Genomic DNA, 21,827 nt, shown 5'->3' with positions numbered 1-21,827 from the left:
CAGTATTTTACTAAAAACTGAAAATCGAGCCCCATTCCATAGTGGGCTAATACTGTATAACCAAAATGTTTTCTGTCGAATAACCGATTGGAGTATTCTTTTTCATTATAAGATATATTTACTTTCGTTTCCATTAAAGTTGCGATTTATAATTAGATTGGCTTCATGATTTCATATTTCTTGATTCACAAGTCTCTGCTTTAGAAGTTATATTTTTCATACATTTTTTATAAACTATTTAAGAAAACTTTTACATATCTTTTCTCCACATTTATGATCTTTTGGTTTCCTTTCTTGTCTTCTAATAATATTTTCTTTACATTTTAAACATTTCCCTAAAACTTCACACACATTAAATTTTCTTTTTTATGATTATTGTGACACTCTTCACGTAGCTAAATTTCTTACAAAAAATATCATCATCAGTACATTTACTATTCTTTATAAAACATTTATTATATTTTAAAAGAATGTTGATTTTTTTCTTTAATAACTGATTTTACGGTAATCACAATAATAAATTTGTTCTGAAAATTCTGTAACAAAAGTAATAATATCTGAATAATTACCTTTTTCATAGATTATATGTAGGTTTCTATGTGCCGCCATAAATCGTTTCATTCAGCTTCTTTCTAGAAAATATAACTTGCTATCTTACCTCTTCTCTGAGAGCAGATGCAGCGGATAGCTTTCAAACGCTTCTCGAAAACCAGAAGCTAAGACTTCAAAGCTCTTTCCGGGGGGTTGTAGCTGCACTTTGGCTAGGCATTTCCTCATACACCCATTTCATTAGCAAATCTACTTATTTGGGTGCTGTCTCCCTCCATTACATTTTTGCCAGGCATTTTTGAATTACACTGTACAATAAAAGAAAACGAGGTTTAGCTGAGAGAGGAATAAGGATGAGTAATTTCACAACGCTTAATGAAGAAAGTTGCGTTGTTGTATATCTCTATTCATCGTTTTCAGTGTTGTAACAAGCATTTAGCACAACCTGATTTTATAAGCGTTAATGAGCCGAAAACATTGCATCGGGATAAATGTGATATGCAAAGGAAACTTCATTAATTTTTTTTCTCGTAAGGTATTCCCTGGCGCGGTAGTGACATACACAAAACGCAAAAAAGGAAGGACACAAACAGTGAGAAAAAACATATTTTATATATTAGTTCAGCAGAAACCTACAAATAAGAACACAAACAAACAACGATCATCATTAAAGAAGTGTTCGAAATTGCGACCCTCACTGCTCTCCATCACGAATGGAAGATGCATGACGCACGGTTCCTACATCACGGTCCAGGTCGTAATTTCGAACAATGTTACTCTTTATGTTGTTTTTTTAATTGTTTTATTGTACTCCGAATAATAAACATGTTTTCTCACCCCGTTTGTTAATTTTTTCGAAAATTAAAGTATAAATTTGTTTTTCATGGCGAGAATATTTTCTCATCCTTGGAAGAGATATCGTCAGTGTTTTCAGCGTGTATCTGACTAGAAACAATGAACGTCAACGAACTTACAAAATTTAGGCTGTCTCCTCTGTTGTGTTCTAATGTTCTGTGTGTCTTCCTCTACCATTAACCCCAGCCTGCGTAGCAATTAACGAAAGATGGCCAAATAGAACCAAAGTTTCTTTTCAATTTTTGAAATGTTCTTTCAAAAAAGGAAAAAAATTCTAACATAATACAAAGTTTTTAGTTTATTATTCCCTTGGAGTACTTTGCCATACTGCATGGATTTAATTGGTATTTTCAATAAAAATTTAGAGAAAGTATTTGGGAAGCAAACTGAATAAGGAAAGATTTTCAAATTTTATTATTCTGCAGTATCTGCAGAGATCATTGTTAGAAATGAAAGATGTCACAATAGAAAAAGCTGTATAGTCTACAGAAAAAGCTACTTCATCCAACTGCACTGTTAGATACTTCTTGACTTTTAGTAATAGTCATGATCTTTATGGTTGTAATTTTCAATAGGCCTTATGGCCCACAAGCGGCCGAGCGGTAGAATCGCTAAACAGTAGTAGTTCCGACTTGGATAGGACCCCAGTCGAACGGGCTGGATACATGAGCGTTTTCGTGTTTTTCCCGTGTATAACGTGTACACGAGCCATTTTCCCTTAGAAAATACTCCGCGAAAGTAATCTTACCCTTAGGCAGATAGTTCTAGTGTGCTTTGTCATAATCCGCTGAAGCAAACTAATAGGTTTATGCTTATCTGTTGTAGATGTCAGAGTCCTTAAACGAAAGATAAATTATAAAGCATGAAGTACCAAAAAGTGTTGAACTCAGTAGAATTTTTACATTCAGGTTCTGTCTATATGGAAAGTAACTGCATTCAGGTTTGGTCATAGAGAAACTAAATACCAAGATAAATATTTTTAATAATGATTGAATTTATTTCGTGTTATGCATTTGCTTTATTTCTGATAACCTTTAATGAAAAACTTTTTGTATTATGTTTTGTCCTTATAGTCCAAATAAATTATTCAGTTTTCATTACATTTATACATCATTAAGAAACTAATTTAAATTGCAGACACGAAACTCATGTTTAGAAATATTTCATCGTAAATATTTTTGCTCCTGTTAGTCATAATAACTAGTTGTTTTACAACGTGTTAAACTAGTTATCGTCTTTTTCCTCCAACAGCAAGTGGTAGAGGCATATTAACACAACAACCTGAACCTTCCTTTGAAGTCTGGCAGCAAATTTCCATGCTTGTCGGACTACATGCATCGCAGTCTGAGTTTTGAGAGCACTTTTTTTGGACATGCTCACAAGAAACAGGAGGGCAACGTATTCCTAATGTATAAAAGAGAGAAATTCAAAATATTAATTTAGATATGGAAATAGAATTAATTATAAGAAGTTTTAAAACTATGAAAAAAAGTTTTTTAAAAGGAGACAGAATTATCAACCTCATAATATGGCATGTAGATAGTAAATATAAAAAAGTCATGAAGAAATTAATATATATATATATATATATATATATATATATAGCTAATGTTGTATGATCTTAAAATTTACTTAGTTCGAAAACAAGTTATTCTAATACTTGCGCAATAGCTGCAGAGTAAGATAATAATAATTTATTTACTAAAGAAATATTGATTATATTATCTCCTAATATTAATTTTAGTAGAAGTATCTAAAAAGAGTGAACCCAGAGGTAGGAAGTGTAACTCCGAAAATTGTTTTAAAGTAACTTCAATGTAAATTGTTAAAAATGTTTTATGGTGACTTGAATTAAATCATATACACATGAAGAAAATTCTAAAAGCAAAGTAACAAGAGCTGTTAAAGGTCTAATTATCCCCTCGTTATTCAAATTTCCCGCCCTGCGAGCAATAAACAACTACAGCGTTCGCATGCTGCAGGTAGATGATGCAGGTGTTGCGGCAGGGCAGGGAATTATTATATTATAATGGGGTTATCATATCTAAACGATGCCTGAGACTAGAAATAACTTTTCCGAGAAACAAGCTTGTCCGTCTTCTACCATTGGATGTTCCCTAGCAGAAACGTTTCGTTTGAATTTCTGTGCCGGTTAGCTACGTGGGATTTTTTGAAACTGAAATTAGGAAGCTTCGTCCCTCCCACTAGGTCTCCAAAGAACTAGTTTTCGCATTAGTTACCCAATCAGATATCCCCGAAAAACCTTTTTTTTTTTTTTTTTTTTTTTTTTTTTTTTGGAAAGTCTTTCTTTCGACGAGCTGTTGAAGGCAGCTTGTTGAGGTGATATCGGTTTAATATCCCAAGTAGCACACGACGTTGCAACAACGTTGCAAAGTGTCTTTACGGTAACTTTTACGACGTCTTTACAACGTTGCGAAGACGCAAAATATTTGCCTTTGCAATCTTGGCAATTTGTCGACGTCTCTGAAACGTCTTTGAAGCAGATCCCACGCACTTCCACAAACGAGGAATCAGAAGACTCTTTTAAAGACAGTCGGGGCTGGTTTGACAACTTTAGGAAAAGGACTGGCGTTCACTCCGTCAGGCATGGTGAGGCAGCAAGTTCGGATGTGAAAGCAGCTGAGGTTTACATCAAAACGTTTTCCGAACTGATAGAAGCCAAAGGATACATTCCCCAGCAAATCTTCAACTGTGACGAGACAGGGCTTTTCTGGAAAAGGATGCCGAATAGGACTTACATAACGGCAGAGGAGAAGAAGATGCCAGATCACAAACCCATGAAGGATAGATTAACTCTAGCACTTTGCGCCAATGTGAGTGGCGACTACAAAATCAAGCCTCTGCTAGTATACCAGTCGGAAAATCCCAGAGCCTTTAAGTCACATAAGATTTTTAAAGAAAAACTGACAATTATGTGGAGAGCAAATCCGAAGGCGTGGGTCACCATGAAACTCTTTGTGGAGTGGATAAACCTGGTGTTTGGCCCTTCTGTTAAAAAATATCTATAGGAAAACAACCTACCCATGCAAGCCCTTCTCGTCCTCACCCAACACCACTCCTATCCTGCAGCCCATGGATCAGCAGGTGATTTCTAATTTTAAGAAGTTGTACACCAAGCACATTTTTCGGCGCTGCTTTGAAGTGACGGAGAATAAAACCTTACCCTTTGAGAGTTCTGGAAGGACCACTTTAACATCGTGATATGCCTAAGAAATATTTATCAGGCCTGGCTGGGTGTTACAACGAGGACCTTGTAAGGATCTTAAGTTTTACTAACGTTTATTTTATTTTAAATCTTTACTATCACTTCTTATTTTCTACTTCCGGCCAGAATTATAAGCGTGAAGGTTTTTATGCAAAGTTTGTCTGGCGAACGCCAAGTATTTAAGTGTGGCCTTTTTGCCAAGCGAAAGTGAGTTCGAAGCAGGCCGCTTACCTTAGAAGTTACGCAGTTGCTGTTTGCCTTCCAGGCCAGAGGTTTTAATCCTCTTGATAAATTAAAACGTATTGTAGTGTTCACAGTCTCTGTGCTACATACGCTTCCTGTTATTATAAGGCCAATCTTCCACGTGTATTATTCTAAAGTTAAATTAGAGTTTAGTTTTATTTTTATACTTTTACGTTAGACCCCGAGTGGCGGGTCATTGTATTCCGAAGTACGGAAGTTATTGTATATAGAGAAAAATAAAGGGTTTTGTATACCCTTCGTCTGTATCCGGTCTACTTACCACAATTAGTGAACATAGCTTTAGTAAGCTCTCTGTTCCGAGTCAGGTCCTTGTATGTTCCCGAAGAAGGTTAGAAGGAACATTGAACCTGATAGTGGCGCCCAACGAAGAAGAATAACCATGGCCGAGTTTCAAGAAGAACCTGTGCTGCCTGCAGAAACGGCTCAGAATCCAGAAATGCCAGCTGCCGCCCTGGAAGGATTCGGTTACATCGTCCAGACCATGCGCGCTTCGATGAAACCAGAAGCAACGTTTAACGGAAACTCACCGGTAACCAGTTTTTTGGAAAAATTGGATGACCACTTCATGCTCTACCCCGTGCACGAGTTTCAAAAAGTTACCTTAGCTACCAGCGCTTTGAGGGGCCAAGCGCTTAACTGGTTCAAATGTATAGGCAGAAGTCTCTTGGGTCAAGCAGGAAGTCCCACCTATACTTACGAAAATTTCAAGATTGCCCTACTAAAAGCCTTCCCTGTTGTAAGGGATCGTGCGAAATTAGAAACGGAACTTTTCAGCATATATCAACAAAGAATCGAAAACCTCTCGAGCTTTATTTTAAGAAAAATTCACGTTTTCAAGCTCTTGTATGGAAACCGTCCGGATCCTGAAATAATTCAAGTGATTTTGCGAAGGTTACTGCCCCAAGTGCAAGACTTTATTGAATTAAGAAATCCGACTACACTGGAAAAGTTATTTGAGCTAGCAATCCAGTTTGAAAGTAGAAGAACGGCGGACGTCGAAAGAAGACGCCAATATCAACAGCGAAACCAATTTGGTACGCCAAGACTACAGCAAACTCAAGCACATGGCTACGGAGAAAAAGCGAATCAGTGGGCAAGGAAACCCGAGCATTCAAAAACAGCCGGCGAACGTCGACAGTTCAATAGCAACCCAGGAAAAAAGTCTCAAGGCCAGGGGAAAAAGAAGGAAAGCACGGAAAGGAAAAATAATTTAAACTAAAACGGATTTCTGCTGACGAGAGGGTGCGGAAATCCGAAGGCCACGAAAACCCCTCTTCCTACAAGTTAAATACAGTAATGGTGAAAAATTTGACTCTTCCGAAGATTGAAGTCTTGGCGAATAATATCCCAGCCACCGCACTCCTGGATACCGGTGCGCAGTGTTCCTGTGTGGCAGAACAGTTTTTTAGGAAGTATTTTCGCAAATACCGCATATATAATGCGGATAATACGACAGTATTAGCGGCGCAAGGAGAAAAATGTAAGTGCGTAGGTAAAGTACCTTTGTATATCCGTATCAAGGACGAACAAATAAAGGTGATGTTTTTTATAGTAAAGAATCTGCAAGCACATTTAATCTTGGGGATAGATTTTCTTTCAGACGCACAAGCTACACAGGATTTTAATGAAGCGTCCCTTAAGCTGACAATGAAACCAGTGCGTTTTGAAAAGGCTGAACCGCCAAGGTTAAATCTTGACCACCTGCCTAATGACGAGCAAGATAGAATCCGACAAGTGGTAAGTGAATTTGCTTCGTTATTTAGTGATATTCCAGGATTTACTCAGGTTACTAACCATAGTATTGACACCGGAGATGCATTGCCAGTTCGTCAAAAACCATACCGGTATGATAAGAATAAGGAAAAAATTATACAATGGCATATTACCGATATGCTACGTAAAAAGATCATAACGTCCATCTCAAGTAGTTATGCTAGCCCGGTGGTTTTATGTAAGAAAAATAATGACTATCCTTTGGAGCATCCAAAAAGGTGGAGATTCGCTATTGATTACCGTAAATTAAATTCCATAACGAAATATCCGGTATATCCGTTACCGATCATAGAAGAAATTTTAAGGAACATAAAATCAACCAAATTTATGACGACGTTAGACTTAACGACTGGTTATTTTCAAATAGGGGTGAGGCCTGAGGACGTGCCTAAGACTGCTTTTATAACCAAGTCTGGCACTTATGCATTTTTGCGTATGCCGTTTGGCCTTTCAGGGGCCCCAGCAACATTTCAGCGATGCATGGACATTGTGTTAAGACCTGTTCTTGGAAAGTCCACATTTATCTATTTAGACGATATCATTATTACTAGTGATAATCTAGACCAACATGTACAGGATTTAAGACAGGTGTTTTCTTTATTAAATGAGGCCGGTCTAAAAGTTAATGTCAAAAAGTGCAAATTTGCAGCCCCTGAATTAAAATATTTAGGTTACAAAATATCGCAAAAAGGGATCGAGACAGATGAATCAAAAATAATCGCTGTACAAAAGTATGCGACTCCAAACACGGCAAAGAAGCTCTCTTCTTTTCTAGGACTTTGTTCATATTATAGGTCCTTTATAAAAGATTTTGCGGCTATCGCTGAGCCATTGTTAAAATTAAAAAGGAAAAAGGCAAGATTCTCGTGGACGGCCGAAGCCAATAGTGCTTTCGAAAAATTAAAACAAGCATTAACGCAAGCCCCTGTGTTGAAATTTCCTGAAAAGGATGAAAATTTAGAAATTTCAGCGGATGCTTCGGATTATGCGGTAGGAGCGGTACTTTCGCAAAATCAGCAGCCCGTGGCATTTTTTAGCCGAACTTTAAATCAAACACAAAGAAACTATTCCGCGACCGAGAGAGAGGCACTTGCAGTTCTGTTAGCGGTGCAAAAGTTCCGAGTCTATTTTGGAAAGGCGCCGATAACAGTGTACTCTGATCATGCGGCGGTAACTAGATTGTACTCAGGAAAAAATTTATCCCCAAGGTTAATAAGATGGGCACTCAAGCTGCAAGAATATAATCTGGTAATCAAGCATACCCCTGGAAAGGAAAATATCGTAGCAGATGCCCTATCAAGGATTAAAATAGACGAACAAGGCAATACCGTAAAGATGGCAATGCTTACAGCGTGTACAATAAATTCCCGAGAAACTGTAATAACCGAACTGGGTAAGGATCCTGAGTTTGGAAGCATTTAGGAGTATTTGAAGGATCCTGAAAATTTTAGCCACCAAGATATTGTGGCGATAAGAAATAGGGCGGCCCATTACGAACTAATAGATGGTCTATTATTTTATACAAAAACTACGAATTCCAACAACGAATTTCGACCTGTTATCCCAGCTAGTCTTAGATTAAATATCCTGCAGGAGCTCCATGACAGCCTTTTAGCTTCTCATGCTGGTATTCGAAAAACTATCCAACGCGTACGCGAGGCAGTCTACTTTCCTGAACTGCAAAAGTTAACAAGGGCGTATGTCCAGTCCTGCCCAACATGTCAAGCAGTTAATTATATTAATTTCCGCCCGGCCGGGTTTCTAAATAGTATTAAATCCGAATTTCCAAATGAAATAATTGGCATCGATTTATTGGGCCCTTTCCCCAAAAGTCAGTTAAATAAAAGTCGCTATCTCCTTGTTATGGTTGATCATTTTAGTAAATGGACCGAAATTGTTCCCTTAAAACGAGCCTCCGCGAAATTAGTTACCGATTCTATTTTAAATAAATATATTTTAAAATACGGGCGCCCCTAAAAGTTATATCGGATAATGGTCCTCAATTTGTAAGTAATATATTTGAAGACATGTGCCAAAAACTGGGCATACGTCATTTAAAAATGGTCCCGTATCGGCCGCAATCAAATATAGCGGAACGGGTCAACAGAAATATAGTGAAAATTATCCGTAGTTATGTTAAAAATTTTCATAAAAGCTGGGATAACTATGTCAATGAATTTGCTTTCGCCCTTAGGACCGCAAAACATGATACAACGGGCAAAACTCATGCTGAGTTATTTCTAGGCAGAAAGATTATAACACCGTTAGATAAATTATTTTATGTGCAACAAAGAGCCCCAGAATTTAAAATGGGTGATATAGAAAAACTAATAAAAGAAGCAAAAAAGAATACGGAAGTAGCACAAAGAAAACAGAAGTTGTATTATGATTTGAAACGACGGGGAGTAACTTATAAAGTAGGGGATGAAGTTTTAAAAATTAAGCATTCACTTTCTTCAGCACCAGAAGATAAAACTGCCAAATTTTTTCCACGATTTGAAGGACCATATGTTATAGAAAAAATAACTCACGCTGTTGTAGTGTTAAAAGCCAGAAATGGTGAAACCTGTTCCGCAAACATTGATCAAATCAAGCCCTACTTCGATCGTAATAAAATGCAAATCTTTTCAGATCTTTTGCAGGATCCGGCACGGCAGACACCGCAGGTACAAGTTCCAGAGGTGGAAAAACGACAAGTACAAGGGCAAGCCAATGAGAGACAGAAGCAAGTGAAAAGAAAATTGCCCCGCGGAAAAATTGAATGTAACAAGAAAAAGAAGCCGTTCCACCGTCCAGAAAACAGAGTTCACGAACACCCCCAGAATGAAGAAGGGAGAAGGACGACGTATGTGTAGAGGACCAGGAGAAATGACGGCAACTATAACCCGGCTTTAAAACGGAAGATCTACTCATCCGACAGAACTCTCCGCAGCAAAAGTCGCCGAACTGCGGAAGGGCCATCAGCGGCGGAGGAAAAAGTACAAGGAAAGTTTGAACGGCCAGCAACGAGGTCCAAGCAAGAACATGGAAGAAATTTCCCGGTTCCGCCAAGACCAGCTGCCATCAAACGGCAAAGACCACAAGCAGAGGAGAAAAGGAAAGTATTCAAGGGTGGCCGTACTGGTGAAAAAAGGAAGCTTCCAGAGGAAAGCACTGAAGGGCGAGCCCGTACAAGAAGGAGGATAAATCAAGCTACTATCTGCAGTACCTTTAAAGACTGGGCCCAGAAAAGGATGTCCGAATATTACAAAGATAAGTAAAATTTTACGTTACTTTGCAAACTTAAGTTAATCTTTCATTCTTACTGCAAGTGGCAGATTTCAAGAAGTTTTACCTCATGCGAGGTCTACCTTTATCGCCAAAAGGGCGAGAAATGAGTTGTGACCGATTTTCGTATTATGTTTTAAATTACTCGTGCGTAAAACTAAAGTTGATGTATAATAGCGTTGTGTAAAGACTTAAATATTGTAAAAAGTTATTGTATAAATTTTATTTAAAACATTCTAGCAAGAGAGAAGTTTTAGTCTGAAAGACTTTTTGAAATGTAGTATTTCAATGTAGAAAGAATTGGCACTTGCTTTGAAAAGAATAGAAGTTAACAATGTACTACTAATGTATGTTTTCAAATCTGTAAAATTAACGGCATGTTGATATGTTTGTTCTGTTATTTTAAATGTTAAGAAATACCGTGATATGGTAAAAGTGAAAGTAATGTTAAAAATTTGTTATTCGTGTGACTGTAAAGACTAAATCATGGCGAATATGTGTTAAAGGTTGAATGATGTAGTTAGGCTCTCTGACGCTACACTTTAGAGTTAGCCACTTTTAGAATAGTACCTCAGGGTTTAGAGTTGAAATTAGGGTGTGATAAGAGGTCTCGTTATGTTGAATTTTAACACGTTAGTGTTTTGATTGTAGGAGGAAGTGTGGCACACGTAGACAGAAACACATTCGTGTTTGGTGTTCTTTTACAACACATGTCAGAGAGCACGGGGAGAGATAATTAAAATAGTCATGAATGAAATAAGAATGTTAAGAGCAGTATAATTGTATATGTTACTTGCCATGTCATTGTGTAACATTTCATTAAACTAGTTTTCCTTCCAGATCTCTGGAAGGAACCAGAATTGAATAAAAGCTCCTGGTTAGATGCAGTACAGATGAAAAAAAGATTGTTGTATATCCTGGGAGCTGCTATTGTAACAAGTTTCTTTCTTTTAAATTTCTAGTTTCTAGCGAAGTGTGTTTGTAAAAGGTTGGCCTCGCGTTAGATTCTAGAGCTAAAAGTTTTCAACAAGGTCGTTTTAGACCTCAGTTTCAAACTAATTAACTCTGGCGGGAAGTATGTAAGGATCTTAAGTTTTACTAACGTTTATTTTATTTTAAATCTTTACTATCACTTCTTATTTTCTACTTCCGGCCAGAATTATAAGCGTGAAGGTTTTTATGCAAAGTTTGTCTGGCGAACGCCAAGTATTTAAGTGTGGCCTTTTTGCCAAGCGAAAGTGAGTTCGAAGCAGGCCGCTTACCTTAGAAGTTACGCAGTTGCTGTTTGCCTTCCAGGCCAGAGGTTTTAATCCTCTTGATAAATTAAAACGTATTGTAGTGTTCACAGTCTCTGTGCTACATACGCTTCCTGTTATTATAAGGCCAATCTTCCACGTGTATTATTCTAAAGTTAAATTAGAGTTTAGTTTTATTTTTATACTTTTACGTTAGACCCCGAGTGGCGGGTCATTGTATTCCGAAGTACGGAAGTTATTGTATATAGAGAAAAATAAAGGGTTTTGTATACCCTTCGTCTGTATCCGGTCTACTTACCACAATTAGTGAACATAGCTTTAGTAAGCTCTCTGTTCCGAGTCAGGTCCTTGTATGTTCCCGAAGAAGGTTAGAAGGAACATTGAACCTGATAACCTTAACCTCTGCATGGAAGAAGCTGTGGCCTGAGGATGTAGCTGAAAGGGCCTTCGAAGGACTAGAACCCGAAGTGTCTGTGGTAGAGAAGATTGTTTCTCTGGGAAAATCCATGGGTCTGGAGGTGGATGAGAGAGATGTGAACGAACACATCGAGAAACAGTCTCAAGAGCTGACAACCGAGGAGTTACATGATCTTCATTCGCAGCAGCATACGGTGATTCAACGAAAAATTAGTTCTGAAGAGGAGCCAGAGATGGAGGATGTTATCCCTACAAGAGATATAAAGGAGATCTTGGGAATGTGGGAGAAAGTTGTAGAGTTCGTGGATAAAAATCACCCCGAAAACGTTTCAACTGGTCGTGCATCGGAGTTGTTCAACAAAACTTGCCTAACTCATTTCCGCAATATCCTGAAAGGGAGGAAGAAACAAACTTCCTTGGACAGTTTTTTTTAAACGAACTGCAGGTGAAAATGAGCAAAGCGTGATGAAAAAAGCGAAGACCAGTGACGAAAATTAAGCGCTTCCATAAGCACTTCACTTTTTCTTTTAATTGTGCTTTTATAGAATATGTATTTATTATTTATAAATAAATGTTTCTTGTAAATACATTTTTTTATTCAAAAACATTTAAAAAAAACAACTGAGTGGTATTTTGGGAGCTGGAACGGATTAATGGCATTTCAATTAATTTCAATGGGGAAAATTGCTTTGAGATACGAGCAATTTGACATACGAGCAAGGTTACGGAACGAATTAAACTCGTATGACGAGGTACCACTGTAATTTGAAGAATGTGTCTGTGCAATAATAGCTCTTTCTCCTCTGCGTGTAATCCTGTAGGAGTGTAAGTGGAGAAAATTCTTACAGTTTAGAAATGCCGGTATGTAAAAATTCTTAGAAGTTACATTCATACTTTGTGTAAAAAAGCTGTCATGATAGATAGTATTAAAAGATTACATAATTAGTTTTCTGCGGATAGGACATGTCTGCTTTGTAAAAATTAGTTCGTAGTTGAGACAGTGTTGTTTAAAAACTATTTTTATTTTTCGGTTTGATTACTAGAATATGCCTCAAAATGTTCTGAAACGCACAAAAAACGCCCGATAAAGCCCCCAAAATTCTTTAAAAACTTTAAAATATGCTTTAAAAAAGGAAAATATGAAAAAAATGCGTTCGTCGTTAAATTCCGGGCCGTGGTTATAAGGTTTCTACATCTAAGCTGAATCTTACCAGCAGAAATTCATAATTAGTATGTTGAAGTGGACATACTGAAGTCTTATAACTTAAGCAAATTTTGGTTTTTGTGCATTGACATCGATAAACATAAGACATATTTGCAAGATGAACAATGATCTGGTCGGCCAAGCACGTCCGTCACAGATGTCTGCCTTGTTAAAGTTCTGATTCAAGAACAGCATCGCATTCGCTTAAACGATATTGCTATGGAACTCATCGTCTCAGCACAGAGTGCAAAAGATCATTCGTGAGCAAGTAGGCTGCCCGACGAAAGATGTGTATATGTTGGGTGTCTAAGCAGCTCACAGAGAATCCTGAATACATGATAACAGGTCTGTCTCTCAGGCAGATGCAGTTTAATGAAGTTTTATTTGTTATAGAGGTGATTTATATTACTCCAAGAACCAAATGAATGATTACAATCATAGCTCGTGTTTGCTTGCGGAACGAAAAGAAATCATTTTCTCGTACAACTGCATGTGCTAAAACCATTACTAGTACTCCAGCCGGCACAGGCCGACCAGCGGCCATGTGGTAAAGCCCTTGATACTGGTAGTTCGGTCCGTAGTTCAAATCCCGGCAAACGGGATGCCATCATTGGCTTTTCCGTGTTTTTCCCATGTGTATTGTGTATACGTGCCAGTTTCCCTTAGAAAGTCCTCCACGAAGGCATCTTTTCCCTTAGGCATATAGCATTTGAGTGCTTTGCCATAATTAAATATAATATACCATATCAGACGGCATAGAATAAAAAGACGTTGCATGCGTCTTCGGAGTGTGGCAGTTCACGTGATTTAAACTCTACGATTAGGTGAGATTTTTCGTGACCTGTTGTTTTCATGCAAACATTTTTTTTTTCTCCTTTCACATCATTTGTTTTATGTCATATTGTTTATTATATCAAACATTACTGGAGTTTCATCCATATTTCAAATATGTGAGAGATTTTTTTTTTTCCATCTTAGGCCTTTAACATGCTTCTGGAAACTTATCAATTTATTGTCCAAATCTTTCGGAAGACTTTGCGAAACTTTTATTTTTTTGTCGTAGAACTAAATTATTCTGTGCCAAAATTTGATTACACCAACTCAAAGTTGCTTTAAAGTTTTCGCTTTCATTTGCATTCTTTTTTTTTTTTTTTTTTTCCCAAATAAAGGCAAATAAACGTAAGCTGGTTTTTGTTACAATTAATCCATGCTGAAGATTTTCTACGACCCATTTCAAAACACTTTCTTCTATAGGATATGTCATTTCGTTACTCCTTTAAACAAAGGACATTTATTCTTTGGCATATTAATACTATGATTTCGTTTTCTTCCACTCACATATAGAGCATTTACGAACACCTAACATCCTTCCTGCAGCACGATTTCCTTTTGTTTCCCGATTTTCCACTTGTGTTTGCAAACTGAATGACTCAGCATTTGAAACGAGCATTATGTTTGCTTTGTTTGGTAGGAGCCGCACTTACTGAAAAAAGGATCACTAAATCAACTGTATTTCAGCTAAAGTAAATGCGATTTACTTTCAATGTTTACTTCAAAATCAGACTTCAAAGGAATTCAGAAAGAGAAATGGCAGGAGCCGTACTTACTAAAAAAGGAACACTAAATCAACTGTATTTTAGCTAAAGCAAATGCACTTTACTAAAGCATTCGATGTTCAATTCAAAATTACGGTTCAAATGGCTACAGAAAGAGGAAACATCTAACTGCTAAACATCTAACTGCTTCATTCGGGCCGGAAGTGCTTCTTACCCCAAATTATATTTTCCTTTTCTCGAAATCCTAGAATGACATTCTTGTGCACGCCTGCACTGAATAAAAAACAACTTTTTTTTTTGCAGATTTATTTATTTCCTCAAGCATTTCTTCCACACAAATATTGTTCCCCTTATCGCTTGTCAATTCAGTATACCATTCTTCAACAGCCTATGAAAAACCTTCGAATGAATGACTTCAAAAGGTAAGAGCATCGAACATGTATCTTTCAGGTTCCTTCGTAAAGGAAATTGTGCGCGTTATGCAGCGAATATACCTAAAAATTAAAAAATGTAGTTTGAAATTATAGGTGAGAGTTATACGTCGGAATGTATGGTAATTAAACCCTAAGTAACGCGTTGAGAAAGAAGGATGAAATTCTGCATGTTTTAAATACTGTTATGTCGGGGAGCAAAAACAATTTTACTTTACACCTGACTGCCACTGGCTCCGACATAGCAATGTGAATACTCTACATCTAAAATTTTAAACACCATTCCAGAATTTTAAATGTTTATTTAATAGAATTCTATTCATATATTTGCAAGTTATACACTATAAACACAATAACAAAAATTTAAACTTATCTGCACCATCGTGAATAAGCCTGGCATAATATTCTGAACTCGACGCAACTTTAGGAGGTAAAATACCGCAAATTCAAACACAGGGGTTTTCTCCTTTTCAACGCAGCTAATTTTCTAAATATATTTTACTAATATCCGCAGCGGGGCAGCGGATTCCATTTCATTCACCCAAAACTCAATTTTTGTAACGCAATAGTATCGCAAAAGACGCAAAAACATCGACTCAAAATCAAAATTAAAAATCTATAGAATATCATCCGCTGTTGCCATTCCAGCACTGCCAAGTTTTTCTTCCTGCAGCTGTTGCCAGACTTATCCTCGCTGTATGATGAGAGGTACAACAAATACAAAGAAGAATGGAAAAAACTATTCTGCTATCTGAAAAGGATGACTTTGACAGCTCTTCAGAAGTCTTTAGGAGTCCCTTCTACCGTGTCCACGCTGAAAAATAAAGCTGAGCATCCAGCAAAGTTGCTGAACAAGAATCAAGAGTTCGTGTGATAGGATTGCTGAGCAGACCGAAAGAAAAGTCATAACATTACAAGCTAGAAAGATCAGAGGAAATTCCAAGGCTGCGAATAGGGAAATGGCATCAAAGCGGCTACGAATGACACTGTCAAGTTATTTGTACCAGGTATTCGCCTGATAATATCTTCAGGTGTTCCTAAGACCGGTCTATTTTATCAGCTAACGTTGAAGGAAGCTTTAAAGTTTGAAGGGAGAAATCGTCAAGAACCAAATACGATTAAGCTGAGAATACATGCAAATAGATCAAAGTGGTAGAAAAAGAAACTCCCACAATAGGAAAATTAAGATTCCCAGATATTTTTAAAAAGTCAAGTGACTCCGGGTAATTAGACCTTCGTCAGTTAGATTTAAAGCTGCGAATGAAAGAAAGACAGCTTCTGTTTCCCTGGTGGAAACATATCTTCATGCTGAAGAGCTAAAAGCTCAACAATATCAAATTAGTATTCCTGCCAGCGAATACTCCGTCAGTTCTTCAACTGATTCGTAGTTTTAAAATCTATTACAGAAGGAAAATAACGCTTCATTTAATCCAAACCTTTATTTAATCAGAGCAGAGCACATTAAAATTGTTCCAAATTTCATTTATTGCGCCAATAAATCTGGGAGGACTATGTCAAGAGTTACTATACAGAACTCTTTCAGAAAGGCTGGCTTAGGTACTGGATGTGTGGAATTCGAAATTGAGGATGACGTGCCTCTTAAGAACTTGTTCAATTTAAGAATTCTAGTTTAAGTAATTAAGCCGTGTTGACTGCGAAAATATTTTTTTAATGCGACGCCGGATCTTATCTTTTTAACGACTTCCTGTCGAGTAGCCTAATAAAGTCTTGAAGCAAATAAAGTGTGAACAGCTACAGAATTACTGTTTGCGATCTCATTAAGATCACTAGAGGTGGTCACTTGTCATCTCAGTGAGACCACGTGATAGGCATATTGAAGATCTATATGATGGAGATGTTTTTTGAAAAAAGTCATGGCCGGTTCTAAGGTGAAATTTTCCTCTGTGCACAGCTCTAGAAAAATGAAACCGTAGATTTCCATAAAGAACCTTAGTACTTCTCTTCAGTCAGTCCTTCAAAAAGGCACTATGAAAATTTCACAAGCGAAACCCTGTCTCATTTGACAGGGCTTCGTTTGTTATACGATCTGGTTCGTTTAGCTATCATAAAATGTGACGTAAATATCATAAAATAATAGATATGTACCTAAATGTTGATCCTTACGAATGCTTGAGTAGGCCTTGAAAGTGAACACAACCAAGGGAAGGGTGTAAAAAACCCTTATATTGAACTCAATATAATTTATAGACGGAGCGGACTTGCCTGCTTACAAACACCGACCACTTGCCGGGAAAACTTAAAAGATAATACAGCACTAAATTTGCAGGTAAAGCGTAGTGCGAGGCTACACAAGCAGGTTGACTCAGAACCTAACTCGACGGCAAGAATGCGTATCCGATATTAATGTTGCAAGCTTAAAGAAAACAGCAACATGAGCTCACAATAGCGAAATTAGTCCCTGTCTAACCTTTCCACTCCAACAGTTTATATATTCTCGTTCACCCTAACTTATTTACATACTGGTGAGGAAACGCGTGGGAAATAATAGAAAACAAGAATATCCTGCAAATTTAAATCCCTTTTAGTAAAAATAAATGAAACCCTACAATATCATCGAAATTTTGAAAGACATTTCTATCGTGAAAGAAAACGACGATCAAGATAATTAGGACAATATTGAAAAACGTAAGCCAAGAATTAAAGAGGTGATGGACTGGTTTAAGACATTATTAAGGTTCTAGAATGTAAAGAAAATATAGAATCATGCGTAGAAAAAGCATAAATTTTAGAAAATATACATAGACAACATGTTTATTAACCTCAATTTCAGAAAACAGCAGGAGATAGTTGACCATTTCATGCTGTTAAGATAATGTAAATTTAATTTGTTTAACTTGATTTAATTAGTATACATACACTATTCCTTAGATATCCTGTTTTCTTGTTCTGTGTTCTTTATGAAACTTCAGTTTTTGTGACCTTCCAATAAAGTGAATGACACATGAGAGTCCATAGAGAGTCACATCAAATGGGGCTGAATGCATTGTCGGCGGTATTTGTATGTGGAAAGAGGATTTCCACGCTTCAAATTACAGACTGTGAGGAATTTAATACGACATAATGATTCTGACTTTCTTTTAGAGATACGTATGTATCAGTAGGAAGCTGTTGTTCAATATTTATTTTAGTAAATGAAGATATTCGATAATAAACACTGAATTAGCTGCATGTAATTATTTTAAGAAATTGAAGCTAATGCAGTTGTGAAAAACTGCGAGTACATGTCAAAATGCAAATGATGCCATTTTCAAATTTTTGCTTACATCAGTTGCTTGTTTCATAGTAGTAACGAGCTGATCAAGTCATTCGTTACCTGTTAACGGGATGCTGCGCCAGGATATCAAGAGAAACAGTATTTAACCAGGAAGAGGTGAGCAGAATTCTGTTTTATATTGAGGGATTTAATAAAGAAAAATCTTGCAGAAAGCTAAATCCCTCTACAAAGTTAAAAATATCAAAGAAGAGATTAATAATTCAAAGGCAGACGAAACAGTTGCTAGCATAGAAACATGAAATGAAATTGCTAAAATAGACGAAAATTGCAATTACGTAGTTAGATAAATGGGAAATGGTTTCTAAAGTGACAAAAAAGTTCAACCCACATGTTTTCTGGTGGTGACAGATGTTATTGGCAAGATTTATATCAAAAGCCTAAGGAGTGTTTCAGCTGACAAGCGGGAAAAAGTGGAATGATTCTGGGAATGTTTGATACAGTGGTATTGTCACAGTTTACCAGTGTGTTGCACATGATTATCAGACTTTAGTTTAGGAAGGATTAATTCAGTACAGGATGTGCTTAGATGAAAATAACTGCATTTTTCAGTAAGACATGGAACACTTGACTTTCCTCATGACATCTGGTTCTACAAAACAAAGAGAAAATTTTTTTGTCTTGGATCGCCAGTCAAGAATCCCTATCATAATTCAACTTAAAATGTTTGTGAAAACTTAGTGAATTTTGTTTATAGGTGGTGGTGGTGTATTTAATTATGGCAAAGCACACTAGGGCTATCTGCCTGAGGGATGCCTTCGTGGAGGACTTTCTAAGGGAAACTGGCTCGTATACACGTTACACATGGGGAAAACCACGAAAACACTTATGCAGCCAGCCCGTTCGCGGGATTCGAACCTCGTACCGAGCTACCAGTGTTCAGCGACTTTACCGCTTGGTCGCTGGTGGGCTTTTGTTTATAGTAATAATGAATAATATTAAACTATAGAGGAGTTACATAAGTAGCAGTACATTATTGCCATAATAAAACAAATATTAGATATCCACGAAAGTTAATTAATGATGTTACAAATAAAACTTACTTGCATTATAAGTCGGACAAATACATAACCAGTTTTTAGATGTGAGTAAATGATATTACATATGTTAAAATTGAAATTTTTTGTCATCGCTTTGTAATAAAATGTGTTGAAAATATTAATTTATGTTTTTAGGAAATAATATCTCAATACTTTACGCTAAACTCCCTGTGGAACGGTGCTTGCAATTCTTTTTTTTTAAATAATTAAAGTTTAAGTTTATATGATGAAATGCAAATTCAATACTAACAGCTATGAGCAAAAGATGGACTGGGAATTTGATGAGCTGTTAATAAGATTGGGCAAAGAGGCTGTCGAGTTGGTGAGAATGGTATTATATCCCATGGTAAGTTAATGCAAATACTAGTAGCCTGAATCCACATTAATAAGTTATGCGAAGCTTCAAATTACTAATTAAAGTCTTTAAAAAATTATTTAAAAAATTATTTTAATTATTGTAGAACAAATAAAAAATTATTTGTTCTACAATAATAATCTGAAAAAATAACGAGTTTATTAATAATTTTTCCAGACTATAGGCTTAATATTATATATTATATACTAGACTATAGGCTTAATATTTCTTTTTAGATTATAATGATTGGAATAAGGGACTAAGTTTAAACAGTACCGTAATTAATTTCTTTATTGTTCAAATATTTAAACATGTTACAATAAAAACAGAACATAAAAGACGAATAAATAGCATACTACGGAAGTAATTTTTTTGAAAGACATTTTTTTCTATTCATATAGCGTCCACCTCTCCATCGTTCAGAATCAAAATTAAAGTTTCCTAGCTAATGTTAGGAAAGCCGAATTTTGGTGTTTTTTCATCTAGTAATGAAGAACAGTGACGTTACTAATAGCTGTATTTCTTACAAGATCTATAATTTTCTTTCTTTTTTCTTTTTTTTTCCCAATGGCGGGCACTTGCTTATGTCTGCAGCATATTCACAAAGCCTACAGACCGTTTCTTCTACTGTTTGCTCCGATTGGTTAAAACAGGAAACATAGGGTTACAGAATCTTGTCCTTGGCGACTTTTGCTTCATCGCCTGTACTATTTGTATATGAGCGTGGTGTACCAAAAAGTGTACGAAAGACAACGGAGAAACCGCACCTCAGAGGTAACAGAAGAAATTCTCGGACATCTAAATCGCCGGTTCTATCCCCGCTCGTGAGTTTTGCAAACTCTTCCCTGCACGGATTTATTTTTATCCTCACTTTATTGAATGACTTGGTCATTATTGGTCTTTTCGCCTTCGGGTACGGTGTTAAAAATTTAACACCTTTATTTTCTCTCTTTTTGTTAACGCTAATTTTTCTTATTTTTATTTACTGGTTTGTACTCTTTGTAGTAAGTATCACTAGCAAGATTACAATCCAAGATCCCGAAAAGCGTTTCAATAGAAACAGCGCATAATAGAATAAAATATAATTTTAGTTACATTTACTCATAATTTAGGTAAAAAGAATAGGTATCCGACGCCCTTAAATGTTTATTGAATGTTTTAATTTGGTTTAAATATTCCTTTATTTGCATAAATTAATGCGCTACGGAAATTAATACTTTTTAATGCGCTTTATAATTTTTATTTGAAATTTATAATTTTTTTTTTACTTATAATTTTTTAATGCGCTACGGAAATAGACTCTTTCTAACAGAAATGAAAAACTACATATGCCATTTCCATGTAAACACTTTTTTTTTTTTTTTTTTTTTTTTTTTTTTTGCAAAACAATTATCGTACTTTTAACAGTTTAAATTCAAATACAAGTAAACCATTAATAAGATCAGTAGGTTACTTAAAATATATTCCACACAATTCCCCTTAGCTTTCATTCATAAAATAAAAAAATATCGAATGAAATAAACGCTGTTTCTCTTCGCTGCACTGAAAGCCCAACAAGTTCCAAGTTCCGCTGGATGCGCCACTGATTAACTTGCAGAATTTGCAAGTTTTAACTAAAAACCCACAAGGTTTCTTTGGCGTTAAATACGATTGCGCCACGCCTACAAGGTCGCCCACCAGCGGCCGAGCGGTAAAGTCGCTGAACACTGGTAGTTCGGTGCGAGGTTCGAATCCCGCGAACGGGCTGGCTGCATGGGTGTTTTCGTGGTTTTCCCCATGTGTAACGTGTATACGAGCTAGTTTCCCTTAGAAAGTCCTCCACGAAGGCATTCCTCCTCGAGGCTTTGCCGTAATTAAATAACCTAACCTAACCCACGCCTACAAGGTGATAACTCGGCATTCCAAATATGACCGATAAGCAGATGTTTCATCCAATGAGAGCAGACCGTAGAAGAAATGCTCTGTAGGCTTTGTGAATATGCATGTCGGCATTGGCCACTCCCAAGGCCAGAAGTGGTGGTTTCTTTATTATGGAGGCGCCTAATAGGTGGGCCTCCTTTGCATCCTATGAAGGGACAGACAATTTTTTACATCCATGCCTTCTCCGGGATTTGAACCCGGGCCTTTCGATATCATAGTCAGGCTCCCCTAACAACTATACCGTCTGGGTGGCCATTTTCTTTCGTACATTCCTAGGTTCCAATAATTGTTATTAAATGTTATACTTTCGTAAAATAAGTGAAGTGTGTGTTTGATGCATCTCGTCTAATATGTTTCAAAAATAACTTGAACCGTTAGTACCAGACCCATGTATCCTGTGGTAATTTGAGCAAAAAATTGTT

The sequence above is a fragment of the Stegodyphus dumicola genome, chromosome X1, assembly GCF_044657685.1.
Source record: "Stegodyphus dumicola isolate Sdum_Otavi_A_Nest chromosome X1, ASM4465768v1".
Lineage (NCBI taxonomy): Eukaryota > Metazoa > Arthropoda > Arachnida > Araneae > Eresidae > Stegodyphus > Stegodyphus dumicola.
This window is presented reverse-complemented; position numbering follows the sequence as displayed.